The sequence below is a fragment of the Macaca thibetana genome, chromosome 11, assembly GCF_024542745.1.
Source record: "Macaca thibetana thibetana isolate TM-01 chromosome 11, ASM2454274v1, whole genome shotgun sequence".
NCBI lineage: Eukaryota > Metazoa > Chordata > Mammalia > Primates > Cercopithecidae > Macaca > Macaca thibetana.
Window position 1 is genome coordinate 19,643,096 of NC_065588.1, and position 10,751 is coordinate 19,653,846.

The 10,751-nt window shown below is 41.3% G+C and overlaps 1 protein-coding gene and 1 non-coding gene across 8 annotated transcripts in view; one reads left to right on the forward strand and one right to left on the reverse strand.

The window, feature by feature from the left end:
- AEBP2 (AE binding protein 2) overlaps nt 1-10,751 on the forward strand; it is a 255,197-nt gene that overhangs the window by 5,904 nt on the left and 238,542 nt on the right. The gene's annotated exons all lie outside the window — the stretch shown is intronic.
- On the reverse strand, nt 854-959 carry LOC126931963 (U6 spliceosomal RNA). The gene has a single exon (XR_007718058.1). It is a non-coding gene; the product is annotated as a U6 spliceosomal RNA (small nuclear RNA).

Sequence of the window (10,751 nt, forward strand, 5' to 3'; positions counted from 1 at the left end):
TTTTTTTTTTTGAGATGGAGTCTCGCTCTGTCACCCAGGCTGGAGTGCAGTGGCCGGATCTCAACTCACTGCAAGCTCCACCTCCCACGCCATTCTCCTGCCTCAGCCTCCGGAGTAGCTGGGACTACAGGCGCCCGCCACCTCACCCGGCTAGTTTTTTGTATTTTTTAGTAGAGACGGGGTTTCACCATGTTAGCCAGGATGGTCTCGATCTCCTGACCTCGTGATCCGCCCGTCTCGGCCTCCGAAAGTGCTGGGATTACAGGCGTGAGCCACCGCGCCCGGCCTATTTTTTTCTTTTTTGTATTTTTAGTAGAGAGGGTTTCACCTTGTTGGCCAGGCTGATTTCGAACTCTTGACCTCAAATGATCTGCTTGCCTCGGCCTCCCAAAGTGCTGAGATTACAGGCGTGAGCCACTGTGCCCGGCCTCATGCCAGATACTCTTCTAGATGCTGGGGATGCAGCAGGATATAAAACGAAGCCCTTACCTCATGTGTGGCAGAGAGAATCACTGCACAAATGAATTGATAGTAGCTAGCAACGTCTATTATTTTGAAGTGCTATATGATCTGGAATGCCCAAAAGTACTGTATCAATCAGATGTTAGATGTATGGCAAGAGTCTGCAAATGAGTGTTGCAGAAATTTGCAAAAGGATATGGTAGACTGAAATATTTGATTACAGCATGTACATTTTAATCAGTTTTCTGTGACTGTTCTGTGGTGGGCCTAAAAGCCTTCATTTTAAATTGTTTTTAATATGTATGTGCAGCTAGTTATAAAAAAAGATAACTAGTTTTTTTTTTTTTTTTAGGCAATAACTAGCTGCACGTACATATTAAAAACAATTAGAAAAGAAATGGAATGCTTCATGAATTTGCGTGTCATCCTTGTGCAGGGCCATGCTAATTTTCTCTGTATTGTTCCAAGTTTATCATATATGCTGCTGAAATGAGCATGCCTGTTATCTATTGGTAAAAAGTTTTGGAATAAGTTTTCTAGTAATGGCAATGCACAGCAGTGGTCTAATCCATGATTAATTTATTTTTATGATGAATAGTTTGCATTTGTGAAAGTAATAATTATATTGGTCTTAAAAACTAAGACCCATTGCACCCCATTTAGTGATAAGAAACGTGATGGCATCTCCTCAGATATTTAGTGTTTAAAGAGCAGGCTAAAGAGATTATTGTATTCTGTTTTTTCTGTAAATTGCGACATGGTGCATTCAAATTAGAACTGGAGGCAGGTATGGTTACTCACACCTGTCATCCCTGCACTTTGGAAGGCTAAGGTGGGAGGATCCCTTGAGCCTAGGAGTTCGAGACCAGCCAGGACAACATAACAAGATCCTATCTACAGGCTGGGCATGGTGGCTCACGCCTGTAATCCCAACACTTTGGGAGTCCAAGGCAGGCGGATCACGAGGTCAGGAGAGCAAGACCATCCTGGCTAACACGGTGAAACCCCGTCTCTACTAAAAATACAGAAAAAAATTAGCCGGGCATGGTGGCAGGCATCTGTAGTCCCAGCTACTTGGGAGGCTGAGGCAGGAGAATGGCGTGAACCCAGAAGGCAGAGCTGGCAGTGAGTGAGCAGAGTTCGCACCACTGCACTTCAGCCTGGGTGACAGAGCGAGACTCCGTCCCAGGTACTTGAAAGGCTGAGGCAGGAGGATCACTTGGGCCCAGGAGTCTGAGGCTGCAGAGAGCTATGATCGTGCCACTGTAGTCAAACCTGGGTGACAGAGCAAGACTCTCTCAAGCACACACAAAAATAACAAAGCAAAAAAAGTAGAGTTGGAACGTGTTGTATAGTCAGTGACTAAGGATTTTGTGTGGGAAGGGGGACAGATTTTAGGCTTGGGTAAATGATGAGAGAATTCTAGAAAGCCTAACTGAAACATAAAGGCAGGAATGAGCATAGCATGTTTAGGAGAATAAAAATTCTTTTTATTCTCTTCACTTTCTTGCTGTATGACTCCCTAGTTCACATTCAAGTCTTACCTTGAACAGGCTGGTTCCTTGTTAGACGTATTGTCAACATTCCGAGTTCTTTATTACCCTCACCCCAATATGGGTAATTGTTTACCATTTATCTCCGCTGCTGGGTTGTGTGCTCCCTGAGAAGAAAAACCATGTCTGTCTTGATTGGCACTTTATCTGTAGCACCTGGCTATGTAAATGTTATTTATTTCTGAATACGTTTTCTTTTTTTTTTTTTTTTTTTTTTGAGACGGAGTCTTGCTGTGTCACCCAGGCTGGAGTGCAATGGCCAGATCTCGGCTCACTGCAAGCTCCGCCTCCCGGGTTTACGCCATTCTCCTGCCTCAGCCTCCCGAGTAGCTGGGACTACAGGCACCCGCCACCTCGCCTGGCTAGTTTTTTTTTGTATTTTTTATTAGAGACGGGGTTTCACCGTGTTAGCCAGGATGGTCTCGATCTCCTGACCTCGTGATCCGCCCGTCTCGGCCTCCCAAAGTGCTGGGATTACAGGCTTGAGCCACCGCGCCCGGCCCTGAATACGTTTTCTTGAGGATTTAATTTGAACAATAGTTTGCATCGTTTTTCCAGACACAACTGTCACTAGAATAACTAAAGGAACATTGAGTAGTGAAAGAGCATGGATGTAATCTAACTTCTCAGAAGTTGCTTCTTTATCTGTGAAATAGGAGTAGTGCTAGGATTAAGTGAGATGACATGCAAAGGGGTTATGTATTTACTTCATAGAGTCATTTATATCCCCATTTCTCATGCAGAGAAGGTGCAGTGGAAAGAATACTCCAGCTGAGGATAAGTGATCAGTATTGTAGTCTTGACTTTATTGCCATCAGGAAATGTGGCAAATCATTCATTTCTGTGAAGCTCAGATTGATTCTTTTTCTTAAAAATGAGGGTTTTTGACAAAACAGTATAAAGTAATTTGGAGCTCAAATGTGAGGGTACTGCTGTAGGGTTGGCAAGTACTTTAAATACAGTTAAACAAATAGGTAATGTATTATCTTCTTTAGACAAACTCGGAATATTGCCGTGTGTGGCTTTGTTATATCCCAGATCTCAAGGATATTTTAGGTAGGTTCTTTTGGGTTTAAAAGTCACCATATTTCTTTAAAAAATTTTTTTTTGGGCCGGGCGCGGTGGCTCAAGCCTGTAATCCCAGCACTTTGGGAGGCCGAGATGGGCGGATCACAAGGTCAGGAGATCGAGACCATCCTGGCTAACATGGTGAAACCCTGTCTCTACTAAAAATACAAAAAACTAGCCGGGCGAGGTGGCGGGCGCCTGTAGTCCCAGCTACTCGGGAGGCTGAGGCAGGAGAATGGCGTAAACCTGGGAAGCGGAGCTTGCAGTTAGCTGAGATCCAGCCACTGCACTCCAGCCTGGGCGACAGAGCGAGACTCCGTCTCAAAAAAAAAAAAAAAAAAAAAAATTTTTTTTTATTTTTGAAAATAGAGATTAGGTCTTGCTATGTTGCCAAGACTGGTTTTCAACTCCTTGGCCTCCCAAAGTGCTGGGATTACAGGCATGAGCAACCGTTCTTGGCCAGAAGTCATCATATTTCTACTTCATATTTATGGCGTTGTATTGAAATATCCATTTGTGTTTATTTCCTCTAGACTATAACATTTTAAAAGTAAAGATCCGGCTGGACATGGTGGCTCACACCCATAATAAAAATACAAAAATTAGGCGCATGCCTGTAATCCCAGCTACTCGGGGGGCTGAGGCAGGAGAATAGCTTGAACCTGGGAGGTATAGGTTGCAATGATCTGAGATCGTGCCATTGCACTCCAGCCTGGGCAACAGAGCAAGATTCCCATCTCAAAAAAAAAGTAAAGATGAGGTCTCATTTATACTTGCAGAACTTGCCTTCTGCACTCACTTAGTATGTTGTTGCCTGTATTCATTCTCAGTAATTGGTTGAATTCAACTGAATGTGGAAATACCTGATTACATATTTCTTTCTCAGTTTCATTAGTGTGGCTGATGAAAGAAAAAGAGAACAGTTGTTTTTGTTTTGTTTGTACTTCGAGACAGGGTCTTGCTCTGTCACTCATGCTGGAGTGCAGTGGTACCATCACAGCTCACTGCAGTCTTGAACTCCTGGACCCAAGTGACTCTCCTGCCTCAGCCTTCCAGATAGCTGGAGCTACAGGCATGCACTACCATGCCCAGCTAATTTTTTCATTTTTTGTACAGATGGGGGTCTCCCTGTGTTGCCCAGGCTGGTTTCGAACCCTTGAGCTCAAGCAGTCCTCCCACCTTGGCCTCCCAAAGTGCAGGGATTACAGATGTGAGCCACCACACCTGGCTATCATTACTTTTCGTAAATATTTTTTAAAGTACAAAGAGTAGATGAATTGGCCATAGATTTTTTTAGTGATTTAAATTAATCTCGGAAATTGTTACTTCAACATGTGTTTTGAGGTGTTGAGTCAAGAATGACAGTAGTCATTCTTGTCAGAAATGTATACTGAAGTTATCTGATGTTTTTCCTCAGAATTTCCTTAGTAAAGTTCTTTTTATGATTTAATACTAATTAAACCTTCAAATGTAATTGCTTCTTTATTAAATGGGTGTTCTTCATAGTGGATTCTTTTTTTAAACATACCATCTTTGTGTATATACATTTCTCTGGAAATGTTTGTAAAAAGGTAAAGATAACTTCCTTAGTGTAATTGTGTTGAAGTGGAATGTTTCTAGTGTTTGTAAAGATATCAGTGGCTGGCTGATACTTTAAGCTGGATGAAAAATGTGGGTGAAGTAATCTTAAAGGGTGATAGATTTGATAGGACAAATTTAAAGTAATGTGCTCAGTGCATAGTGTGATAAAAGAATGTAGCCTACTTGTTTTCCATAGACTATATTTCATCATTGTTGCATAAAGTCCCTTTTGGCCAATTTAATGGATGCTGCTGGGTCTTCAGGAAAAAAAAAATCGTTTGTCTTTAACCAGAGAAATAATTGTGAGGATAGAAAGTAGTCTTTTTCTTGATGATAAAAATTCATTCTAGCTTTTTAAATTACAGTGATAATAGCTTGTAATAATAGTGATAATATCTTGGTTTTGGCTAATGATTTTTAGTGTGCTTCCAGTTAATTTTTTTTTGAATTATTTTAGTGTGACAAAGCCATATATTTTACTTGCTTTAAAAAATACTACTTAAGTTTTTTGCTAAAAATGATGAGCATTTACTGTGTGCAAGGCGCTAACTAGGTTTGGGAGTTTACTCTGAATAGAAGTTTATAGGTGACAGTACAAATTAACTGGATCATGTGGGAGCAGAATTCCTTCCACCTTAGATGAATAGGAAGGGCCTTAGGGAAATTTGACTTATTTGTAACACACACATGAAACACGTAATAAAATAGGCACTTGTCTTTACTTTTTTTTTCCTAATTGTTTGAGTTTATAGACCAAAAAGCCTACAGCACAACCGCAGTTTTGAAAGCAAAATCAGGTGGCCTTATAGAATCTGTTGTGTCTAAATTCCTTAATCCTGTTTAAGACCAGTTTTATAATTTGCTCTTTGTCCTTCGTAAATAGAAAAAGTGACTACCCCATCGCCTTGGGAAGGAATGTTTGGAGTTGGATTTGATGTTGTCATTGTTAGGCTCAAATCTGTTTCAGTGACCTAAGTTCTAAATTTGGGACAATTTCTTTGTACCCTCAGTATTGCTTTCTATGACTGACCTTGAATTTTTATGAAGCTAATTGACTTGTGGGAATCAAAATTTAATAGTTTATCTTGTTAGTAAAACTATCTGCCTGAATGGGTCAAATTTTATGTAGATGTTAAATATCTTTTGTATTATACACTATGAATGTACAAAACCAAAGAACTTTTGCTTGTGTGCTACACTAGATGAAAGTTTTGCATACTAGATGAAAATGTCAGCCTGGCACAGTGACTCATGCCTGTAATCTCAGCATTTTGGGAGGCTGAGGAGGGAGGATAGCTTCAACCCAGGAGTTAGAGACCGGCCTAAGCAACATAGTGAGATCCCATCTCTACCAAAAAAAAAAAAAAAAGAAAACAGCCAGATATAGTGGTGCATACTTGTAGTCCCAGCTACTCAGGTGGGAGGATCACTTGAACCTGGGAAGTTGAGGCTCCAGTGAACTATGATTGTGCTACTGTACAGAGTGACAGAGTGAGACACTGTCTCAAAAAAAAAAAAAAGAAAATGAAAGAAAAGAAAAAATGTCTTTTTTTTAGTTGCACTAAAGAAGTATTAGTGCCATTTTGATGTATACTATAGGCTGTATTTCAGTTATTTCTTAAATCAATTCATTCAAGTTTCTCCTTTGAATGTATAGTAGTATGACAGTTTTTTTGGCATTACTGTTTTGCACTTGTTTGACTATGGGCAAATCTTAGTTTATCTGAAAGAAAAGGTTATGAATAACAGTTTATTAGAGTTGTAAGCATTACAGAGTTAATACACATCGAACATTGTTCCAGTTATTTCGGCTGCCTGGCAGCCCTTTTCCAACATTTAGTGGTTTAAAACTACAGCATTTATTTAACTTACGAATCAGTGATTTGGGCCGGGTTCTGCAGGGTCAGCTCATTTCTGCTCTACTAGGTATCAGCTTGTGGAAGCAGCTTAAAGACTAGGGACTGGAATCAGAATGCCCACTGACTCATGTCATGTATCTGTCACATGTCAGGTGCCTGGGCGGGGAAGACTCAAAACAGCTGGGACTTAGAAACAGCTGGGGCTTCTCAGGCATCCCTCTCTAGCTCTGTGTATGTTCTTCACGGGATCTCTTCAACTTTGCGGCTTCAGGGGAGCCAGATTTCTTAAATGGTAGTTGAGGACCCCCAAGCTGAGTGTTCCAAGAGCGAGCCAGGCTGAAACTGTATTCCCTTTTGACTTAGCCTTGGAAGTCTGGCAACATCACTTCTGCAGAAGTCTTAGGCCTCATCAAATTCAAGGGGAGGTAATACAGACAACACCTATTAGTGCTGTGTAATAAGAAGAGGAATAAGGATGGGGTCTTTCAAAAGTGACCATCTTTTAATTTTTTTTTATTTTTGAGAGACAAGGTCTCGCCTGCTGGGTTGACCAGGCTGGAGTGCAGTGGCTATTCACAGGCACAATCATGGCATACTGCAATGTTGAGCTCTGATACTCAAGCCGTCCTACCACCTTAACCTCCTGAGTAGCTGGGACTACAGTTGTGCATCACTGCACCTGGCCTAAAAGTGGCCATCTTTTATTTTATTTATTTTTGAGATAAATACTTGCTCTGTCATCCAGATGGGAGTGCAGTGGCACAATCTTGGTTCACTGTACCTCCACCTCCCGGGTTTAAGCGATCCTCCCGCCTCAGCCTCCTAAGTAGCTGGGATTACAGGTATACTCCACCACACCCAGCTAATTTTTGTATTTTTAGTAGAGGTAGGGTTTCACCATGTTGACCAGGCTGGTCTCGAACTCCTGATCTCAGGTGATCCACCCACCTCAGACTCCCAAAGTGCTGGGATTTTTATTTTTATTGAGATGGAGTTTCACCATATTACCCAGACTGGTCTTGAACTCCTGGGTTCAAGTGATGTGTCTGCCTCAACCTTCCAAAGTGCTGGGATTACAGGCAAGAGCCACTGCTGCTGGCCAAATGTGGCCATCTTTAAAAAAATACAATCTGAGGCCAGGCTCGGTGGCTCACGCCTGTAATCCCAGCACTTTGGGAGGTCGAGATGGGCGGATCACGAGGTCAGGAGATCAAGACCATCCTGGCTAACACGGTGAAACCCCGTCTCTACTAAAAATACAAAAAATTAGCCGGGCGTGGTGGCAGGCGCCTGTAGTCCCAGCTACTCGGGAGGCTGAGGCAGGAGAATGGCATGAACCCGGGCGGCAGAGCTTGCAGTGAGCCGAGATTGCGCCACTGCACTCCAGCCTGGGCAACAGAGCAAGACTCTGTCTCAAAAAAAAAAAAACCAAAAAACAAAAAAACAACAATCTGACACAAGCACATAGAACAATTCAGGATATATAGCAAATGCTCAGTGTTAGCTGTTAATATAAAAAGTGGAAACACGATTTAGAGTGCCTTTTGCTATTTTATATAGTAGGTTACATAACTGCTTTTTTTCGTTAATAGTCATAACCTGTAAGAGGCAAGGTTGTTCACGGTTTTCTTTTTCTTTTTTTTTTTGTTGTTGTTCATGGTCTTCTTGAAGTACATGTTTGTTTCATTTGGTTGTTTTAGCTTTTAATCCCTTTGTCAAGCTTAGAATAAATATTAGGGCAAATAATTATGATCTGTTTCAAGAATGGAGATGAGAAATGGTAACTCAAGTAAAGAATTTTTACTCTTAGAATTGTGCATTAGGTGTACAATTTCAGAGTTCTTAAGATATAGGGGATTCTTAAATGTTTTTGCAATGTTTTGAATTTTACCCTTTAAGAAATTGATTATAAGGGCGGGAGAGACATAGTGTAATTTTTCTAGTATAAGTGGCAGTTTTATAGATGAAAGGAATATCACCTGTTAGCTGAATGATAGTTTACCTGTTAATATGATTAGAATAGGATTTCCTTTGTATTGTTGTAATGTTTACCTAGTTGGATAAATAGGTTTTGAAAAACTATATAGACTTAACGTTCCTTTTTAAAAGTTTTTTTTTAGAGATGGGGTCTTGTCATGTTGCCCAGTCTGGTCTTGAACTTGTGGCCTCAAGCAGTCCTTTCACCTTGGCCTCCCAGTGTGTTGGGATTATAGGCATGAGCCACTGTGCCTGATCTATATATATATATATATATATATATATATATATATATATATATATATATATTTTTTTTTTTTTTTTTTTTTTTTTTTTTTTTTGAGGAGTCTTGCTCTTTTTCTCAGGCTGAGTGCAGTGGCTCGATCAGTCTCAGCTCACTGCAACCTCCGCTTCCTGGGTTCAAATGATTCTTCTGCCTCAGCCTCCTGAGTAGCTGGGATTACAGGCACGTGACACCATGCCCGGCTAATTTTTATATTTTTAGTAGAGATGGGGTTTTGCCATGTTGGCCAGGCTGGTCTCAAACTCCTGACCTCAGGTGATCCACCCGCCGTGGCCTCTCAAAGTGCTGGGATTATAGGCGTGAGCCACCTCACCCGAACAAATGAATTTAAATTTGAAGTGGATGTTTGTGGATGATACATGTTTATGTCAGTTTTAGCATCCAATTTCTTTCTTTGTTTTTTGAGACAGTCTTGCTCTGTCACCGGGGCTGGAGTGCGGTGGAGGTGGGATCACAGCTCACTGCAAACTGCACCTCCGCGGCTCCAGTGATTTACCCCACCTCGGCCTCCCAAAGTGCTGGGATTACAGTCTTGATCCACCGTGCCTGGCCCCCAATTTATATTTTTATTCTGTTTTGGCTGCTTGGTCCTGCAAATCTGATTTGGAGATGTGGACAGTCTCCATGTGTATCTTAGTTTGTTCTTTTTTAAAAATAGGGGTGGGGTCTCGTCATGTTGCCAGGCTGATCTCCAATTCCTGAGCTCAATTCGTTTGCCGCCTCTGCCTCTCATAGTGCTGGGATTAACAGGTGCGAGCAACTGCGCTGACCACATTAGTTCTACTGATTTAGGAACAGGGATTAGTAGTAAGGACATTTTATTTGGAAGACAACATTGCTTAATGACCTTAATTGTTTTTACTTCCTGTCACAAATGCAAAAGTGACTAGAACCTCACACTGAGACTCTTAATACTGTTTTATGTCAACTTGTAATTGTTATCCCCCCCCCCCACACACACACTTGTCTAGACCTGTAAGTGAAGGGACGATTCACAAAGTAATTGTGGGGAAAGGCCTTTAATTGGTTAAGGTATAAGGTATATGATTTGCAGGCATGATTTTATGTAAATGAAGAAGTGAAGGCGTAAATTAGGGTGGTAGAAACACCAGTGCAGCAGAGCCGTAGCCTTTTTATTCAGTGATGTATTTGTAGAAAATTCTGAAATTCGTAGATTTTAGTTTTTTTGAATGTCAATAAATTATGCTTGATTTCAGGTTATACACTCTCAATCCTTCAAGTCCTTGTCCTCTACCTTCCTTTAAAGTTAGACATTTCAGTGTTTGCTTTGGTGGCACGTATGCTAAAAAAAATAAAGTTGGACATTTCAGTAGGCTAGACCTCACTAAAGGTATGACAGGTGGGTGGAGGGGGGAGAATGACCCAAAATTACCAAGGAAAATCTACAACACAAATAAATTTGCTCATAGAACTGAAAAGAGGACTGCCAGTAAGGCTTGCCCCTATCCATTTGACCTCAGACTGAATTTCAAATTCAGCAGTTAACCTCAGAATAAAATAAAAGTATTCCCGTTTAGAAACATATTCTTTTGATCTGTTTTAGGGAGATGCTCAAGCTTTGGTGGTTCTCAGATTTTTGTTGTTTTTTTTTTTGAGATAGAATTTTGCTCTGTCATCCAGGCTGGAGTGCAGTGGCACACTCATAGCTCCCTGCGGCCTCGGACTTCTAGCAGTCCTCCCACCTTAGCCTCCTGTGTAGCCGGGATTACAGGCACGTACCAACATGCCCAGCTAATTTTTTTCTTTTTTTTTTTAGAGACAGGCTCTTGTTATGTTGCCCAGGTTGCTCTTGAAGTTCCAGCCTCTAGAAATCCTTCCGCCCCAGCCTCCCAAGTTGCTGGGATTGTAGGCGTGAGCCACTGCGCCTGGCAGAAGTCGTATTTCAATAGCCCTTTAAGAAAATGTGTTGCTATTTGGTAATAAGAC